Source organism: Bos javanicus, chromosome 5 (genome assembly GCF_032452875.1).
Source record: "Bos javanicus breed banteng chromosome 5, ARS-OSU_banteng_1.0, whole genome shotgun sequence".
NCBI classification, from domain to species: Eukaryota; Metazoa; Chordata; class Mammalia; order Artiodactyla; family Bovidae; genus Bos; species Bos javanicus.
The window spans coordinates 22,363,014-22,384,206 of NC_083872.1; the positions used below are offsets into that span (position 1 = coordinate 22,363,014).

Below are 21,193 nucleotides of genomic sequence, written 5' to 3' on the forward strand. Positions count from 1 at the left end.
AGGGACATGGGTTCGATCCCTGGTCAGGGAACTTCTTACATGCCAAGGAGCAACTAAGCCCATGCACCACAACTACTGAGTCCCATGTTCTAGAGCCCGGAAACCCCAGCTACTGAGCCCACGTGCTGAAACTACTGAAGCCTTGTTGCCCCGCAACAAGAGAAGTCACCACGATAAGAAGCACGTGCGCTGTGATGAAGAGCAGCCCCCTTTCACTGCAACTGTAGAAAGCCTGCACAGCCACAAAGACCAAGCACAGCCAAAAATAAAAAGGGGGACTACCTCACCAACTGCCCCTTGACGGGGGTAACCCACTCTTAATGGCTAGTTGCCAAGAGAGGGGACAAAGTCTTAGCCCCCTTGCTTTAATATGAGACCACTCTGAAGGGTCATTTAGTTCCACGCCTCCCCATGGGAAGGGCTGAGGCCCCAAGTGTACCTGATTCACATATCAACTTCTCACTCGACCCCTTCCTGCGCCTCGCACTCCCTTTCGTGTTACTCCTGGGAGCCTTCTTCACTGCATCATCTGTCACAAATACCTGCCTCGGAGTCTGTTTGAGGGGTCACCAAACTTAAGACAGACCCAGTGAATTATTATTATTATTCTTATTTTAGAGAGATGAAGTAACTTGTTCAAGTTCACACAGCCAAGCAGCAGAGCCAAGATTTGAAGGCACACCATCTAGAAAATGTTCTTACTGTAATATTTGGCCCAGGAATTTCTAAGTGAATGGACTGCTTGTGTTTGATGCGTATTTTGATTAATGGTTGGGCTAGAAGCTGAGCCCTAGGAGCTAGACATGGGTTGTTGCCATAACTTCGGAGGAAGAAAAAAGCTACTCTGAAAAAAATAGTGAGACAAACTTGTAGCTGAGTATTTAGAGATTAACCCAGAATGGAAGAGATGAGAAGGAAAGAAGGTGGAGGGAGAGAGGAGGCGATATAATTAGGGGGAATGCTGTGGGCTGTGTGATGTGATCCCTCCCCATGACATTGCTCCATCCAAATATCTTCAGTAAAATCTGCCCATCTCAGGACATGTTTGGTGGTGTATTGCTTTACCAGAGCTGCCATAGCAAAGTACCACAACTGACTAGATACAGAACAGAAATTTATTGTCATGGTTCTGGAGGCCAGATGTCTAAGACCAAGGTATCAGCAAGGTTGGTTCCTTCTGGCTGTGCAGAGAAGATTGCTCCCACGCCTCTTCCTCAGCTTCTGGTAGTCTGCTGGTGATCACTGGAGTTCCTTGGTGTGTAGAAACCTCACCCTGATCTCTGCCTTCATCTTCACAAAGAGTTCTCCCTGTGTCTGCATCTGCTCCACATTTCTCCTGTTTAGAAGGACACCAGTTATACTTGATTAGAAGCTCACCCCATTCCTTTATGACTTCATCTTCTTTTATAATAACTGCATTTGCAACAGCTGTACTTCCAGACAAGGCCACATTCTGAGGTACAGGGGTCAGGACTTTAGCACATGAATTTTTGCAGTATACAATTCAAGCCATTACTGGTATGGATTGGCTTCCTGGTGGAAACCTGTAAAGAGTGTGACTTCTACACCTGGGTTGACATGGAAAGAAATGGAAACCACCAAACCTGATCAATAGGACTGTGAGAAGAAATTCTGGAGTGGCCTAGTGCTTTCTCAATGTGAGGCATTGGGATTAGAGACAAGCCTGCCCACTTCTGATGGACTGGCATGCAGGCATGCTAAGTTGCTTCAGTTGTGTCTGACTCTTTGTGACCCCATGGACTGTAGCCCACCAGGCTGCTCTGTCCACGTGATTCTCCAGGGAAGAATACTGGAGTGGGTTGCCATGCCCTCCTCCAGGGGATCTTCCCACCCCAAGGATTGAACCCATGACTCTTACATCTCCTGCACTGGCAGGTGGGTTCTTTACCACTAGTGCCTCCTAGGAAGCCCAAGGACTGGCAGACCCACCCAAAATCCGATGAAAATATCTGGCAATGAAGTCATTTCAAGGACGACTATCCATTGCCTCCCCACTGTGACCCTCAGATGCTATAGAACCAACTCTATCTTCCCAACTCTCCAAAATACTTATCTACTTCTACAAATCTTCAGGTCTATTAGAGGGAAAATTTCTATTTCTTTTATGTCTTCTGCATGTCTACCACAGGGAAACATCCTACCACACACAGGCTGATTACTACACGATTTCTTCAAGGGAGTTCATAGTACCTAGATGGCTTGTGAACATATGCAATTTTTGATGATACTGGATTGATATACATCAATCCAGATGATTGATATAGATTGATAGATTGATGGCTAGATTGATATACATCATTTTTCTTAGTCTCTGATCTAAAGAAAATCTTATAGTACAAGAAATATAGTATATATATACAAGAAATATAGTAGTTTATGAAATTGGAATTTCCTACTTAAATGGTCTGAGCTAAAAATCCAGCTCTATCACTAGTCACTGTGTGACTTTGGGCAATTTACTTAATCTCCCTGCACTTCAGTTCCCTCGTCCGTAAAATGGGAATAGCAATATATCTATCTCAATGGGCTGTTGTGAGAACTACGTAAGTAAAGTGTATAGCATGTTGGCTCTCACATAGTAAGCTCTCAATAAATGGAGGCTATTATAATGTCACAATAACCACTTTCCTTCATTCTATCAAAATGGGGTACTGGAACAGTTACAAGAGATGATAAAAATAAGGATCGCACTTAAAATTAAGTAGAAGAGAGGAAATAGCTCTGTCTTGTAAGACTCATAACCACAGGTAAAACTTAAATCATTGGTCAGGGACCAGGCGGTATTTACCAGATACTTAGGCCATTACACATATTTCAGATAGAAACTTCTGAGCCCAGAATCTACATTATCAGCCAACTCAACTACATAATCAAAATAAAAGTTCATGGCTCAAGCACAGATGATAAAAATTTAATTATTTGTTTAATCTACCAACATCATTAAATAGACAATCTGATGGCTTCCCTAGTAGCTCAGATGGTAAAGCATCTGCCCGCAATGCATGTAGACCTGGATTCAATCCCTGGGTTGGGAAGATACCCTGGAGAAGGAAATGGCAACCCACTCCATTGCCCTTGCCTGAAAAATCCCATGGACAGTGGAGACTGGTAGGCTAGAGTCCATGGGGTCACAAAGAGTCAGACGCAACTGAGCAACTTCACTCACTTTCTGATGGTTTAAGAATATAAATCCCAGGCACCAAGATGCAATTTCAGAGTAACCATTACCTTCCTTGCACTTTAAAAATGTCTGGGGTGAAAAAGAATACACCTCATAGACAAGGGTCATTACGAAAAAAACTTGTAAACGGAAGTGAGGTATGGACTTGATAATAAAAGTCAAAGATCTGATATGCTCACCAGGTTTAATTCTTAAAAAAAATAATAAAAAAACAAAGTGAGGTAAGACAGACTTGTCTTAGCAAGTCTGTCATGAGCTCAGACATTTCTCAGAAACACCACCATTTCGAAGACAGCAGAGGTTCTTCGTCTACCAATAAGTATTTCAAGGCATCACTGAAGGATCAAAGTGAGATAATTTCCATAAAGGCAATTTGAAAACTATAAAATGTACATATTGTTCTTGCTTAGTCAAGTCTGACTCTTTGTGACCCCATGGACTCTAGACCGTCAGGCTCCTCTGTCCATGAGATTCTCCAGGCAAGAATACTGGAGTGGGTTGCCATGCCCTTCACCAGGGGATCTTCCCAACCCAGGCGTCGAACCTACATTTCCTGCATTGGCAAGCGGATTCTTTACCACTGAGTCACCAGGGAAGCCAAAATGTACATATGCTAGTTAGAATTATGACTACTCGATAATTACTGGACACTATTATATGACTTCACTTTCACTTTTCACTTTCATGCATTGGAGAAGGAAATGGAAACCCACTCCAGTGTCCTTGCCTGGAAAATCCCAGGGATGGGGGAGCCTGGTGGGCTGCCAACTATGGGGTCGCACAGAGTCAGACACGACTGAAGTGACTTAGCATTATATGAAAATGGGCTTCCTGAGCAGCTCAGCTAATAAAGAATCTGCCTGCAATGCAAGAGACCCCAGTTCAATTCCTGGGTCAGAAATTTCCCCTAGAAAAGGGATAGGCTACTCACTTCAGTATCCTTGGGCTTCCCTGGTAGCTCAGATAGTAGGGAAGATCCCTGGAGAAGGGCAGGGCAACCCACTCCAGTATTCTTTCCTGGAGAATCCCCATGGACAGAGGAACCTGGCAGGCTATAGTCCATGGAGTCACAAAGAGTCCGACATGACTGAGTGACTAAGCACAGCACAGCACATTATACGAAAACAGAGTAAAATAAGTTGAGTAACACATGACTACATTTGAAGAAACACTGTAGTTTGACTGGTTACCACAAAGAAGACAGAAGCTCAAGCTACCATACACACTCAGCAAAAGCAGGATTTGAACATCCTTTTTCTGATGCCTGGTCTTGGCTCTGTCCCTTATGCTTCCTTTAGAAAAGGAATATGCATGTGTTACCTTGTGCTTCAGTCTCTCAACAGCATTTCCTGTCATGGTTGTGCACATCTTTCTTTTATCAGTAAAATGAAACATAATTCAAGCTAAGCTCCTCCCTTTTGTAAGTGAGAGTCAGCTCAAAAATGTGGAAGATATAGTGAGATGCATACCTCTCCCTTAATATCTTACCTAATAACTTCCAGGGAGAACCTAAACTAGAACCATTTATCTGAATCAAAGCTCGGTGTCCAGAAGGCCATTACAACATATACCTATGCTGAATAACAGAGCACCCCAAAACTAAGTAGTCTTTTTTTTTCAATGAGAAAGGAATTTTTTTGTGTTAATTCATGATGTTGTTGAGAAATTTGTTACAGCATTAACAATAAATCCCTGATTAGAGTTTAATGCTTATACAAAAAACAATTCCCGATTTACTTCCTCATCCAAAAAAAAGGAATTCTGATTATCTATCAGTTACTTAGGTTAAATATCTTGTAGTCATCATCCTGGACTCCTATCTCTCTCAAATCTCACCCCAGTTTACCTACAATTCCTATCAGAACAACCATTAAAACAAATCCAGACTGTAAGCATCTCACCACATCCTCTGACCTGTGCATCAGAGTTAATGCATCTTGTAATAACTGCAGAAAAACCTTTCTAAAACTAAGCAGCTTTGATGTTGTTGTTGCTTAGTCTCTAAGTCATGATCGACTCTTTGCGACTCCATGAACTGTCGCCTGCCAGGCTTCTCTGTCCATGGGATCTCCCAGACAAGAATACTGGAGTGGGTTTCCATTTCCTTCTTCAAGGGATCTTCCTGACCCAGGGCTTGAACCCACACCTCCTGCATTGGCAGGCAGATTCTTTACCACTGAGTCACCAGGGGCATGTATTATTGCTGAGAAGTTTATGGCTGAACTGGATAGTTCTCCCAGTCTCAGCTGAGTTCACGGGTACATCTGTGGTCAGCGATGGGTTGAGTGAGAAACTCTGCTGCTCTTGCTAGTGCTTTCACACAAGTCTATGGGATGACTTGCCGTGGGCTAGCCTAGATTGGCCTCGGCTAATGTAGTTGGGACAGCTCATCACTCCCAGTGATGCTTCATCATCCAACAGGCTATCCCAGGCTTGTTCTTTATGGTGGCAGCAGCAGTCTGAGAGAGGAAATAAAAGTGGGTACGTCATCTTGAAGGTTTCCCAAGTGGTACTAGTGGTAAAGAACTTGCATGCCAATGCAAAAGACACAGGAGATATGGGTTCAATCCCTGGGTTGGGAAGATCCTCTGGAAAAAGGAATGGCAACACACTCCAGTATTCTTGCCTGGAGAATCCCATGGACAGAGGAGCCTGGTGGGCTACAGTCCATAGGGTTGCAGAGTCAGACCTGATTGAAGCCACTTAGCACACACTCACACACAGCCTGTTGAGGTCAAGAGGTAGAAATAGAACTTTGTTCCTTCTACTGTATTCTCTTAGCCAAAGCAAGTCACAAAAGCCAACCCCAAATCAGGAAACAGAGAAAGAAATTCCACTTTTGGATACATTCAGCTGGAAAATCACACAACAAATAGAATGTATGGGGAGAGTTGAATTGGCCATCTTTGCAAGCATTCTACTGTAGCCAGTGGTATGTTTTTAGTATATCAAAGAGGATGGGGGCCTAGCATGTTAACACACATATTAGACATTTGCATTGATCAGTTGGTCTTCACTTTGCAGGATAGAAATCTCTCAGTTCATCAGGCAAGGGATTTGATCATAAAATATAATTTACTCATATTTGTATTCCCAACACTTTGCATCTCATCAGGCAGATTGTAGGCATTCCACAAAAGTTACTAATAATGATAAAAGATCTCTCTTGGTAAATGTCACATTGCTACTGAAAAAAATGACACTTATTTTCAAATACCTTTTGATATTAATTTCTCACATAATTCCACAGTGATAAGAGAACAGACTCTGTATGCTTTCAATACCTTTAGATCATGCAATTTTTGTACTTTGTTTTATGTCCCTGGATATATTCCAGTGTCTCCTGGTTTATAACCTATGGGAACTTGGGTAGAATTTGTATCCTGATGTTGTGTGAAAATTGTATAAATCTTAACTATGTTGAGTTGATTCATAAACCTGAGTAGCTTTTCAGGTCTACTATATCCTTCTAGTCTTCTGTCTACTCATTCTATTAATTTTTGAGAGTTTGATATTGAAACTCCAACTAAAAATATTAATTTATCTATTTAAAATAATTCTAAAATAAAGTGGAACATAACTTTGTTCTGCAAAAAAAATTAAAAGTTGAGGAAAAAGAATCTAAATACATTTGAATAAACCACGGGTAAATACAAAACAACAGAAACGATAATGGAAAATTACTCCATTAGAAATTAGGAGTCAGCTGAATCATAATTCAGCTATGCCAGATTACCTGTGCGACTCTGGAGGGAAATAATTCAGCCCCCCTGGGATTTCTAGAGACACACTGGCCATTCTCTAAACTATTCTTTCCTTCCTTCCTTCTTTTCTTTCTTCCTTCCCCTCTTTCTTCCTTTTGTTTTAAAATATTAAGTCTGTAAGAACCTTAGAAATTATGTAGATGCAGCCCACTTATTATATAGAAACTAATGAACCAATTTGCTTAAAAACACAGATGGTTGACATCAGAAACTAGAGCTCCGAGTTCCTGACTCCCGGCTCATCTTCCCCTAGTATGATTCCAGTACACTTCCACTTAGAGTGCTTCCATGAGCCAACAGCATCAGCATATGGGAGTCTGATAGAAATGCAGAATCTCAGACCCTCTCCCAGGCTTCCTGAATTGGAATCCGGATTTTAACAAGATCCCCAGATAATTCGTACATGTGTTCAAGCTGGAGATGCTCTAGGCTTCCTAATAAATGCTTAATGGCTAAAAAAACTAAAGTGTCTAGTTAGAAGCCTGTTCCTTTGGATACATTAACACTGACACCATATTTTTGCACACCTCTCACTAATTTATTTAACAAATACCTCCTGAGACTTAGTCTGTCTGAAGTGTTGTAAGAATTTGTTCGAGAGCAGGTTTTGCCCTTCTGGAGTTCACTAGTCCCAAGGGAGACAGGCCCCTTCCCCTTGTCCCACATCTTCCTTCCTTCCTCTGCACCCTCTCTTTGCTCTTTACCTTCCCAACCTCTTCCTACTCCTCATTTTTAATGATTCCACAACCGAGATCTAATTTCTGAAGTTGTTGGTTTAAGAGCAAAGCACTTTATTCATTTGAAATTCCAATTTCAGAATAGTGATTTAAGATGTTGGAAAATTTTTATTTGGCTCACTTCCAAGTGGCTTACATTATAATATCAGCATGACCCTAAAACTGTGTATGAAAATGACTGAAGTACTCTGAACATTTCGGGAGGAAATTCTGTATGAGCATAGTACAGGTTAATCATACGCATTAGTTACTGCTTTTGTCTTTTTCTAATGCAGTCTTTTTCTCAAAGAAGATAAAAGTTTGGGAAGCTGAGATATTATCACAAAAATACAAGAAGATTGTATTTTTCCCTCAAATATTTAAATCCCACACACATCATTGAGATGCAAAGGAAAATTTTTCAATATCAACAGATTAATTTCATTCAAGAACTTAGTGTGAAACAGAGACAATTAAACAGAAATCCAGTAAATTAACTATTTTCCAGTGAGTAATATGTAAAATGATGTAGTATGTAAGATGGGGTCTTTATGTTAGATAATTGGATCACAGGTAACGGTTGTATGATGATATTCAATCCCTTTGAGGCTTATATGCCTGGCATTTTAAGTTCTGGTGATTAAAAATATTGTACTTCTCTCTCTCTGCGTCTTTTTTTTTTCAATACTCCTTCATAGTCCTGAAAAGCCCTGAGCTCATTTTATTCTTCTTTCCTTTCCTTGTCTTCTCCCTCTTCAAAGATATTCCATGATGATTTCGCTTTTCAAAATCAAGACTGCTTGAACTTGAACTGAGAGTAATGAAATTTCAATCCTTCACACAATGGCAGCTACATCTTCTTTCTGCTCTCTCGGTGTTGTCAGAATAGCAACTGCCCAGCGTGAACAATAGGACTACTTTCAGTTCTAAGGGGTTGGCCGTTGCTGAACAGCAGTGCATAGAAATAATCCTTGGCAATCCCATGGGTGACATTTCTCCTTCCTTATCTCCCATGCTGCATGCGGCCAGAACTTGATAAGACACCCAGAAAGAAGATAATGGCTGCTATCAAGCTGTCTAGGTAGAAATAATAATAATAATCTGTTTATGGAAAAGCAGCTGTCCTATTGTTTCGGATTTCATGAAATCTCAGAGTCAGATCCTCTCTCCCATGCCAGCCCCATTCCTGGTCCCCATGCCAATCCAATCACTTTGGGGCTTTAATGATGGGCATTTTGTTTCACGATCTTTTGATACAATAGACAAGAATGCATGTAAATATCCCATAATCATATTCAGTCACAGAACATAGTTAAAGACTAGAGAAGAAGCATTTTATAGGAAGATTTGGAGGCTGGGAGGACTTGGCAATGAATATGGGACAGCCCAGTATCCCTTTTAAAATATCCAAAAAAAAAAAAAAACCCGGAATAGTCCAGTGATCATTCTAGTCTGAAATCTTAACCCTTGCAAACTGCAAAGTCTCAGCTTCTCAGAGTGAAACCCCAAAGAACTGTGATATTGTGATTGCCAAATATGTGGGCTCCATCCATGTTGATTGTTTTTACACGTCCTAAACAGAAGAGCCTAAGGCTCAGAAGCATCCTGGCGAAACACTGTTGTCCTCCTTTTCTTTGAGCTGGATTGCTCCCTTGGCTGGGACTGAATAGGTGATCACTTTATTTCCCAGTGTCCAGCTAGACCCTTGCCTTTAACACAGTCATCTTCATGTAGGGTTATCTGTGGATGCTATTTCTGTTCTTTATCCATCCCCGTGTCTCTGGTGAAAGAGTCAGGCAACCATGCCTTTCAGGGTCAAACATACAATTGAAAAGAACAAAGTGCATCAGTTCCTTTTTCCTTCCTTCACTTGGTTCTAAAACACAGCCAAAGGCTGCATTTTCACATCCAGGGCTGGCTGATATCTTCATTCGTGTGACAGTCATCCCATAAGGGTCCCACCACTGCAGTAAGCAGAGACAGATTACCTTTACTCCTTTTCCTGTAGTCACCATAAGTCATCACTTCTAATTTACCCCAGCTGAACTCACTTTCTCCCTACATCCTCTTTTACTAAGACGTGGCAATGCCATGAGAACAAAGAGGACGGAGATCTGGGCCTCATAAATAGAGAAGCAACCTTGAAGAATCTCCCACTGCTACTGCTACGGTTTTGTGCATAGACTCACTCTATGTAAGTCAGGTCTCTTTGCCTCTGATAAGTCCGGGTCTCTTTCTACACAGAGCTTCCCACGTGGCTCAGTGGTAAAGGATCCACCTGCCAATTCAGGAGACGCAGGTTCAATCCCTGGGTAGGGAAAATTCCCTGGAGTAGAAAATGGCAACCCACTCCAGTATTCTTCCCTGGAAAATTCCATGACAGAGGAGCCACGTGGGCTGCAGTCCCTGGGGTCGCAAAGAGTTGGACATGACTGAGCAACTAAGCATGCTTCCTACACAACAAAGCACACCCTACCGGATCTCTCTCTCTCTCTCTCTCTCTCTCTCACATCCCACTCCATAGAGGAGTAACTCAAATACTACTTTCTCTCTGGGGCCTCACTCTAACCCTCTCCCTCCTTCTTCAGCAGACTGTTAATCATGTAGATAGCTGTGCACATTGCTGTAAGATACCCTTTTCCATTCTGTATCACATGCCTTTCTCTCCAACTGGAATGTGAATTCCAAGAAATTGAGTAAAATGCCTTTTTATATTTGTACTCATTTTCAGGAAGGCAGCTTAGGCAAATGAATGGGGAAATGGTTTTACATCAGGTAGGTCTGGATGTGAATCCTAGCTCTGTTAACAATCAGCCACGTGTCCTTGACTTTTCTGAACTCATTTTACTAAAATGTCAGATGGGGCTGTTTCATAAAGTTGTTGCTAAAGAATTAAGTGAATTAAAGTACATGTATGTAAGATGTTTAACATAATACCGACATGCAATAAGCTCTAGATAAATGGTAGCTATTATTATGAGTGCAATTAACTTAGTATCCCCAGTCATCCCATAGTAGACTATCAATAAATATTTATTAAAGAGTAAAGGAACAAATGAAACACACACATATATACACAGAATGTACATACAAACCATCATCCACCTACTATAAATTGCATTGTTCTTTGCTTGTCTGAGCTCTCAAAATGGGATGTTGACCTGTGGGGTATGTGACTAGGGAAAGAAAGGATCACAAAAGAGTTTGCAGGAATTCTCTTTTCTAGCAGCTTTACTGTAAATGGTGACCTCAAGGAATCCACATATTTTTCTCTGAAAGTGCTGAATTGGCCCTTGTGACATCCAGCTGAAAACACAGGTGGAGCAGGTGATAAGAGCACCGTGCCTCTTACCAGCAGCAGAGCTGCAAAGGGAAACTCACAGGAGTCAACTCGGTGTCCACTTGCTAGAATGAGTCATGGCATAATTCAAGAAACACGGAGATGCAGCCTTGAACTTGTACTTCCTTCTCGCAATAGTCCTTTTTTGCACAAGTCATTACAAATCGCCTGGTCTCACACCTAGTGACTGTAAAATCCTGGAAGCGTCTGGATGTAGACTTGTCACTTCCCCGCTAAGACACCAAAGGGGTTAATGTCTGAACAGAAATCAAAGTCTGGCAGCTTCCACCCCACACATAATGGGCATTGTTGTTCCTGAGAGTGTGTCTGTTTTTTCTGGCAGACTTTACCATTTGGAACCGATTCTAAAACAGAAAAAGGAAAAGTCAGTCTGCTTTTTTAAGTGCATAGGCAACAAGGCATAGGGCTGGTCACAGAACTGTTGTTTTGCTAGATTTCCAGGAAAGTTGTTGGCCTACCACTATTCAGAGAAGATGAATTGTCAACTTAAAATTCATTTACCTCAAAAGGAATTCATTTGTATATGTGCATGAGTCACACATAATATCCTGAGGTGGTCTCCTTGTCTCAGATATGAAGCAAGACATTACGACTATATTAGCAGGTAAGTGAACTATGGCTGCCCATGCATCTGCATATGAAACCCATTTGCATGACGTTATTAATGGGCTCACTCATCAACCTTTCCAGGTCAGTTGCAATCCCAGAACCCGTTCTTCACTCCCACCTGATGGGCCCCCAGATGTTCTCATGTAAAACCGCATGAATGTGTCTTACAAAGTTATCAATACAACAAAATCCCCCTACAAAACACCAAACTCTTTCCTGGTGGGAAAGGCCAAGGATTTTTTTTTTTTCCCAATCTGTCATAAACTAAGGCTTTTATATATACCAAAATCGTGCACTTGGATGTCAACCGCACATCAGATTGTTATAGATGTTTCTAAAGACTGTTCGTTTCTGCAGAAAGTTTTCAATTAGCAATAACCATGCTTAGAATAAACCTCATTGGTTATGATACTGCTACTGTGCAAAAGCTGCTTTTAGCTTCTGCACTTTGCTTCTCACAGATCAGTAACAGATGGTTTGTGAATCACACTGGCCCCTGGACCACACTTTGCTGGATTGTGGGCTTTGTTATATTGCTGACAGACCATCTTTTAGATAAAAGTTCACCAACTTTTATGTAAAGGGCCAGAGAGTAAAATTGTAGGCTTTGAAGCCTGCACAGACTCCCTAACTCCTCGATTCTGCTGTTATAGTGAGTGGGGGCAGCCATGGACAAAAGAAAATGAATGGGCATGGCAGTATTCCAAGAAAACTGTATTCACAAAAGCCAGTCACAGGCTGGGTTTGGCCCACTTGCTGTAGTCTGCCAACCCCCGAATGATGACGATGATAACATACATTTACTAGGCAACTCTTAGGTGTCAACCTTTTCTATCTTCCCACCATAGCCATGAATTATGTAACATTGTTTTAATTTTACAAACAATGGAACTGTGGTATTAATAAATGAAGAACTTATTTCAGCTTATTCTGAAAATAGGTGGCTGTTTCAGGATCCAAATCACAGTCCCTAGGCTCATACTATATACCACATATGCACAATGAGTGGTATGTCTTTTTCACTATGGATGGAAAACTTGAAATATTAGTATCATCTTGATCATCTTTTTCCCTTTTTTCATCTCCCTACCCACAATCCACCTCAAACAGTAACAAGGTCTTGGAATTCCCTGGTGGTACAGTGAATCAGAATACAGCTGCCAATGCAGGGGACATGGGTTCAATCCCTGGTCTTGGAAGATTTCACATGCTGTGGAATGACTAAGCCCATGTGCCAAAGCCAAGTACTAAAGCCCATGCACCTAGAGCCTGTGCTTGGCAACAAGAGAAGCCACCACAATGAGAAGCCCAAGGAACACAAGGAAAAGCATCCTGATAGCTACAGCTAGAAAAAGCCCACGCATAGCAACAAAGACCCAGCACAGACAAATGTAAACAAATAAGTAAATAAAAATAAAGGTCCATCTAGTCAAAGCTATGGTTTTTCCAATGGCCATGTACAGATGTGAGGGTTGGACCATAAAGAAGACTGAGCACCAAAGAATTAATGCTTTCCAACTATGATGCTGGAGAACACTCTTGAGAGTCTCTTGGACTGCTAGGAGAGCAAACCAGTCAACCCTAAAGGAAATCAACCCTGAATATTCATTGAAGGACTGATGCTGAAGCTCCAATACTCAGGCCACCTGATGCAAAGAGCCGACTTACTGGAAAAGACCCTGATGCTGGGAGAGATTGAGGGCAGGAGGAGAAGGGGGCGATAGAGGATGAGACGGTTGGATGACATCATTGACTCAAAGGACATGAGTTTGAGCAAACACCAGGAGATGAGGATGGATAGGGAAGCCTGGCGTGCTGCAGTCCATGGCGTCACAAAGGATTGGACATGATTTAGCAACTGAACAACAACAACAGCCAATGTCTTAGTGTTCAATCAGCCTGTAGAGTCCCTACAGCATCAGGGCCAGGCCTGGACAGTCTCCACGCTCATCGAAACACTTAAGTACTCACCAAATATATGTTGAGAGTTTCCTCTGTGCCAGACACCATTCTCAACAATGGGGCCATAACAGTGAATGAAATATACAAGTCCCTACCCTTTACATTCTAGTAAGGGGTTATTTTTGTTGTTCAGTCACTCAGGCAATAAACATGTAAAGAAATATATATCATGTAGGGATATCATGTAAGGAAGTCAGGCTTGGAAGAAAAAAAAAGCAAAATAAGAGGGCAGAGAGTAACAAGAAGATGTTTCTCTTTTATCTAACTCTTGTATCTTTTCTTTACCAAATTAGATACGTAAACTCCAAAGAGATCTATAATTTCAAGTACACCTACTAGATGTAAACACATTATACTTACAGGATTTTTATAACATATTTTTATCAGCTATTTTCCCCATAGTTGTATGGGAAAGGACACCAAGGAAGAAAGGAGTATATTCATTCATACTGTCAATATTTATTAAGTGCCTACTTTGTATAATGTTTTTAGAACAAAGAATCCAAAATGAGCAAAATACACAGATTCTTGCTATCATGGGTTTCCGTTACGGCCAGAGGAGTCAGAGAATAAACAAAAATAAAATAAACATATGTTAGAAGGCTGGAATAAGTACAGTGGAGAGAAGAAACCGCAGAGAAGGAGACAAGGAAGACCTGGGGGCAGAGGCCAGGCTGTCATTTTAAGTAGCAAGCAACTGTCCCTTGATCAGGTAGGATGCCACAAAAACAATACCTATGCCAATAGCAAGCCTCAGGTTTTAGTTCGCCCGTTATTATAGTCAGAGTGTCATCAATTAAAAGAAAACACAGGCAGGATGTTTTGTGTTGAGCATTCTATTTAAGTCCATAGAAAGAAATGTTATTCTTTCAAACTCATTTTTGCCCTTCCCTTTCCCTTGCCTCGGAGAAAAATGAGGGGTTGGCAGCCCAAACAATGTAGGGATGGGAGAGGGGAAGGGAAGGAAAAACTAAGGGCCAGCATTCACGCCGGCGGACTGTTTTAACAAGGATGTAGCTGTGACCCAGCCCTCCTGGGTCCACAGACAGCCTTGTTAAGGAACCCACAAAAACAGAGCTGGCAGACAGCGGGCATTTTCCATTAAGCATGGCATGCACTTTTTTCAAGATGTAACGAGATGTTAATATAGATTTGAATTTTAATCAGATCCAACTTGGGAACACAGTGCTTCTCTATAAATGTGAAATACTTCTAGGCTTTTAGGAAAATGTCATCCATATAAAGGCTAACTACTGTTTTACATATAAAACTGCCATTCTTCATTGATTTTTTAGGAAAGAGAAAAATACGATAATAAAATGAAACATCACCACAAAGACTTCTTACTTTCCTGTGAACATTGTTTCCAAGGATATATTTTTTTCAGAATTCTTACATACTAGGAAGAATACTTTTAGGCTTAAGGCAAAAATTAGGGAATTTCAGCTTATAAATTATGAAAACAGACATTACAAATCTATTTCTTGATAATAATAGTATTAACTTAAGTACACAACCAATAAGGGTGGATTCTAATCCCCATATAATTTTTTCTAAAATCGGCATCTTAAACTAAACTTCCCCCCTTTTTACTCTTTTTATTTTCCCCCATAATCTTTCATGGATATGTACTTCTTTTACAGTTAAAAAAAATTCCCTTTTGGAAAGTAATTGTTGTATGATACATATATTACACTTAGTTGATCACCCTATCAGTTTGTTCCGATCAAATTCATAATTACCAAGTGTCTTTGTAAACCTCAGAATAAAGTCCTGTGGGATGTGATGTGGCGGGCTAGGTCCTGGGAGTCACTATTACCTCTCTTAGATAAATCAAGCTTTTTCCACGTGACAAGTCTATCCCGCAATCCACATCCACAGTCAAACAAGGAATAGGAACCGCCCACTCCCAATCCACTTCCTACCCACCCCCTTGAGAGTTCCCTTAAGACCACTAAAAATCAACAAGACGATGTCAGAGTCAACAGCTGGTAGAAATCAGGAGACTAGTGACAAGAATTCCCTAAGCCCCCTGAACTGAAGTCTGACATTCGTATTCCATAGAGAAAGGAGAGACGAGTTCCACTGAATGCTCGTATTCAGAGGCTGGGCTTTCTTGCAAGCTTGATATTTTCCATCTGTGCATATATTTGGATATCTAAACATGTATTTATAACATACAATCCTATTATTAAACATCTAGAGAAATAAGACAAATGCATTGGAGGGAGGGGTGTTTATTTACTCTATTAAAGCATTTTCACATGAAATTATAAATCCCTATTGCATTCTTTGCAAAGTAAATTGCCTGAAACTCTGAGGTGCCAGATTTCTTTTCCTAAACCAAGACAGAACGTACAGACTGAGAGCATAAACCAAGGCAACTATGGCAAAGGGGAAGAGGGGTGTAGACAGACAGGTGTTCTGAGAAGTCCCCCTAAAAATAACCAGCCCCAAACATCCTAACTAGATTTCATTTTTCCCTGTAGCTCAAATGGTAAAGAATCTGCCTGCAATGCAGGAGGCCGGGGTTCGATCCCCGGGTTGGGAAGATTCTCTGGCGAAGGGAATGGCAATCCACTCCAGTATTCTTGTGTGGAGAATTCCACGGACAGAGAAGCCTGGTGGGCTACAGTCCATGGGGTCGCAAAGAGTTAGACACGACTGAGCGACTAACACACACACACACATAGAAATTAAATGTATCCATTTGTAGAATCACACGTATCATCTACAGGAAGATGCACCTCGGTAGTAAATTTGAGTATTTGTATCAGTGAAAGAGAAGATGGATCTGTGGATTTCAGGTTTGGCATCCATCAGAAGCACTTGGAGTGCTCTTCAACTTGTGCCGTCTGAGCCCACAGCTGAAAATTTTGATTCAGTGAATCTGACGGGATCCAGATTCAATCCAGAACAAGTCGTTCCCCTGGATCCATCCACCAGGCTACATGGATCTTTAACATAATGTTTTTTATTTATAGCATATATTTGGTTTAAAAGTAAAAGGGAAATTGGTATTCTTCTGTTGAAACCTTCTCTCATAACAAACCTTGGCCTTATTTTTGAACTACCTTACCCATTCTCCATATTTCTAATATTGCAATTCTTTTTTTTTTTTTTAGTTCCCCAACCAGGAATGGAACCACGCCCACTGAGGTGGGAGTGCAGAGTCTTAACCTAACCTTGGACTCCCAGGGAAGTCCCTGCAATTTCTGATACAGAATTTCACCGGTGAAGATCAAGAGATACCTCTAAGAAAAACAAGAACATGAAAACCATTATCTGTTCTTAACACTCATTAACAAATGACTCCTGTGCACTGTCAGTCAGCTGGACCTACCATAAGCATGGGTGGTTTAAGCAACAGTCATTTATTTCTCACAGTTCTGGAGGCTGGGCAGTTCAAGATCAAGCCACCAGCCCATGTGGTTCCTGGACTGTCTTCCTGGCTTGCAGATAGCTGCCTTCTCACTATGTCCTTACATGGCAGAGAGGGAGAGAGAAAGAGGGAGGGAGAGAAAGAGACAGAGCCAGGGAGGACAGTGAAGCGGTAGGGGTCGAGAGAACTCTGGCATCTCTTCCTCTTCTTATAAAGTCACTAATCTTATTATGGGGGCCCCAACCTCATGACTGCTTCTGGAGCTATCACTTCCCAAAGGCCTCACCTCCCCACCTCTAACTATCAGAACACTGGGGGTTAGGACTTTAACATGTGAATTTTGGAGGAGCACAAACATTCAGTCCCTAGCGTACACAAGGATAAACTTTACGCTCTTCAGAGGAGAGGCTGTGAGCATCACATTGATGTGTCAGTCTTTGCTCCCTTCAAATGAGTTCTTTGAGGTGAGAAAGTTAACATACTTGAGAGAATGTAAATCAATCTTATACCCCCCCCCCCCGAAAAAAGATGCTGGTATTCAGTTTTTACTACATTAATAGGCAAGCATTTGTGGAAACAAGGATAACAAAGAATGAAATTCAAGAATCTAGTTGTCTACTTGGTGGTGATTGCTTGGCTGGTGGCACTGACTGTTCAAAATGAAGTAGTAAAGAACGACTGTAGTTATCTAACCACCTTTTAATTCTTTAATTCTATCCATAAATTATCCATTCTACTTCATAAAACTGTCTTTCCTCTTCCATTTTTTTCTCTTATGTCAGACACTCTATACTACTGATTTTATAAAAGTCTTATACCGGCTGGTAAACTGAGAAGTACTTCTACTTAGATATGCCAGAGACAGAGCCATTTTCTGCTCCTCTTGTATTTCTATTAGCTGGTACTTAAAGAGGCTGGTGAAAGAGGGTATATTCTATCATTTTATCATCTGCTTGCTCCCCTCCAGCCATCACTGGAAAGATTCTGAACACAGACATGCTATCAGATCTGTAGTCCTGAAAATGAGGAGTTTGTGCAGTGAATAGCAGTTACATTCTAATTATATTAATTCAGACTGCAATTTCTTTGAAATATAAAGGACCTGCTGTCAGGGTGGTGTGGACAATGGAGGCTGAACATGTCAATGACATGACAAATTCCTCGAACACAGTGCCAGATGTATTGTTGCCTGGGATTCTTTTCTGAGAACAAATTCAGCAAGCACTACCAGCGTCAACTCCGGAGCAAGGAACTGGTTCATTTGTTATCTTTCCAAGTTGCAGGTACATCTGCCAGAAGAGTCTGCCAACAGATGAACTGGTAATTAAAATCATTTCCGTGGTTGGAGGAATGATTCCAAAATTGTGCCTCTTTGCTTTCTTTCTTTTCCTGTGCAAGATAAAACTCTGGTGAATGCTGATATCGATTTGCCTTGGACAACACTAGAATTGTGTGGTTCACTAGGCTCTCACTGCTCACTTTAGTGCTTCAGCATCTTTACTGGGACTCACCGTTAAGGTTTTTTAACAGATTTTTCAAGTTCTGTTCTTTGCTAATATCATATCCTCCCTTGTTTTGTAAAAGTTCTTCACAGACGTTTGCAAAACCTAATATGGGTCAAATACATCTAATTGCTCAATTGACAGAAAAGGTTTATTGTATCTCCTCTCTATGCCAGATATGTGCTAGGATAAATAATGAGTAATGGTCATAGATTTTAAAAACATTAAAGTTGATAATAAATTGCATAATATAAGACAGATGCTAGTTTGGTACCTGCCTCTAGTAGTTATTCAACAAGTATCGGTTTCTACTATTCTTCTCTTCTGCATCGAGAAAGAGACCCTACTTTGTAAATATTCACATATTTACACATCAGCATAGCATCATTATGACAACAAAACCAACTAGCGTTTACTTTATCCTTACATGTCTGTGCTATTTTATTCCTATTTCACTGGCAGGGAAACCGAGCCGCAGAGAAGTAACAGTGGGTGAATTGACACAACTAGGAAGAACCAAAACTAGAGATTTGGCCCAAGTGTCTGAATATCAAGGCTTCGAGCTTAACCACGTCACTGTAATGTCACATGACCCTATGTAAATAAATTAACTGCAACAATTTCCCCAGACTATGCAGTAGCCTGTTAATTAATCAGCTTATATCTTTTACAATGTATTTATTTTCGATTGCACTGGGTTTTCACTGCTGTGCGTGGACTTTCTCTTGGCGCAGAGCACGCGCTCTAGGTGTCTGAGCTTAGTAGATGCAGCTCATTGGCCCTGGAGCTCCCAGGCTTCAGTGGTGGTACATGGGCTTAGTTGCTCTCAGCATGTGGAATCTTCCCGGATCAGGAACAAACCCATGTCCCCTGCACTGGCAGGCGGATTCCCATCCACGGTACCATCAGGGAAGCCCCTAAAGTGGCTTATATGTTAATACATATTTGCTTGCTCTGGTTTTTATTTCTTCTTCCTTTCCTCCTCCTTCCTTCCTTCTTTCTTTCCTGCTCTTTTGTCGATAAACTCAGCTGCTTTTGTTTTTCTAGCAACAGAGGAAGGTTTTCTACCATCCTCAGAGACTCAGAGGACTCTTTTTAAGAATCAGTAAGTGGAAAAGGATTGTAAGATAAAATGTAAAATCACCACAAGAATTATTTTCTCCAAATCAAAACACCAAAATAGTGTAGATTTGTAGACACTGGTAACCTAGAAGTTTACCAACAAGTTGTCATGTATATGTATATTCACATATAGAATAGAGTATTGAAACATCAACTATGCTTAAATGCATCATCTCTTAGTGACAGTGATAGTAGCAGTAAAAGCAAAAGCAACAGCTTTGCTCACTTCAGAGAGTACCAAAGAGAAGCAGCTCCTTATTCTACAAACTAGTAGCTAAAAGCAAAGAACAAAGCATTTGTCCTGTTCATATTTATATGCATTTATCAGTTCAGTTCAGTTGCTCAGTCGTATTCGACTCTTTGCGACCTCATGAATCGCAGCACGCCAGGCCTCCCTGTCCATCACCAACTCCCAGAGTTCACTCAAACTCACATCCATTGAGTCGGTGATGCCATCCAGCCATCTCATCCTCTGTCGTCCCCTTCTCCTCCTGCCCCCAATCCCTCCCAGCATCAGAGTCTTTTCCAATGAGTCAACTCTGCGCATGAGGTGGCCAAAGTACTGGAGTTTCAGCTTTAGCATCATTCCTTCCAAAGAAATCCCAGGACTGATCTCCTTCAGAATGGACTGGTTGGATCTCCTTGCAGTCCAAGGGACTCTCAAGGGTCTTCTCCAACACCACAGTTCAAAAGCATCAATTCTTCAGTGCTCAGCCTTCTTCACAGTCCAACTCTCACATCCATACATGACCACTGGAAAAACCATAGCCTTGACTAGACAGACCTTTGTTGGCAAAGTAATGTCTCTGCTTTTGAATATGCTATCTAGGTTGGTCATAACTTTTCTTCCAAGGAGTAAGCATCTTTTAATTTCATGGCTGCAGTCACCATCTGCAGTGATTTTGGAGCCCAAAAATTAAAGTCTGACACTGTTTCCACTGTTTCCTCATCTATTTCCCATGAAGTGATGGGACCAGATGCCATGATCTTTGTTTTCTGAATGTTGAGCTTTAAGCCAACTTTTTCACTCTCCACTTTCACTTTCTTCAAGAGGCTTTTTAGTTCCTCTTCACTTTCTGCCATAAGGGTGGTGTCATCTGCATATCTGAGGTTATTGATATTTCTCCTGGCTATCTTGATTCCAGCTTGTGTTTCTTCTAGCCCAGCGTTTCTCATGATGTACTCTGCATATAAGTTGAATAAGCAGGGTGACAATATATAGCCTTGACATACTCCTTTTCCTATTTGGAACTTTACTTCATAAAACCAAATAGGTAATGAGAGGGAAGTTTCTCAGTGTAAAAGTCTGGTTAATAAAATAAAATCACTGATGGATACATGCCATTATATATTTATCAAAACCTACAGAACATACGACACGAAGAGTGATGTCATGTTAACTACGGACTTTGAGTGACAATGAGGTGTCGGCGCAGGCTCACTCCTTGCCACACGTACCACTTTGGTGTTGGATGTTGAAAGTGAAAGAGGATGGGGCGGGGGGGAAGGGGAGTGGGAGAAGAAAGAATATACGTGTACTTTTCACTCAGGTTTACCATGAATCAAAAACTAC

At 41.2% G+C, this 21,193-nt stretch overlaps 2 long non-coding RNA genes across 2 annotated transcripts in view; one reads left to right on the plus strand and one right to left on the minus strand.

Moving 5' to 3' along the window:
* Positions 1 to 16,964, plus strand: part of LOC133247215 (uncharacterized) — a 53,468-nt gene extending 36,504 nt beyond the window's left edge. Inside the window, exon 4 of the long non-coding RNA XR_009736320.1 lies at positions 16,740 to 16,964. This is a non-coding gene — a long non-coding RNA (uncharacterized LOC133247215). The remainder of the gene's footprint in view (positions 1 to 16,739) is intronic.
* On the minus strand, positions 1,102 to 20,759 carry LOC133247217 (uncharacterized). The gene is made up of 2 exons (XR_009736322.1): positions 18,099 to 20,759; positions 1,102 to 16,571 (listed from the first exon to the last, which is right to left on the minus strand). It is a non-coding gene; the product is annotated as an uncharacterized LOC133247217 (long non-coding RNA).
* Between the last annotated feature and the right edge of the window lie 434 nt (positions 20,760 to 21,193).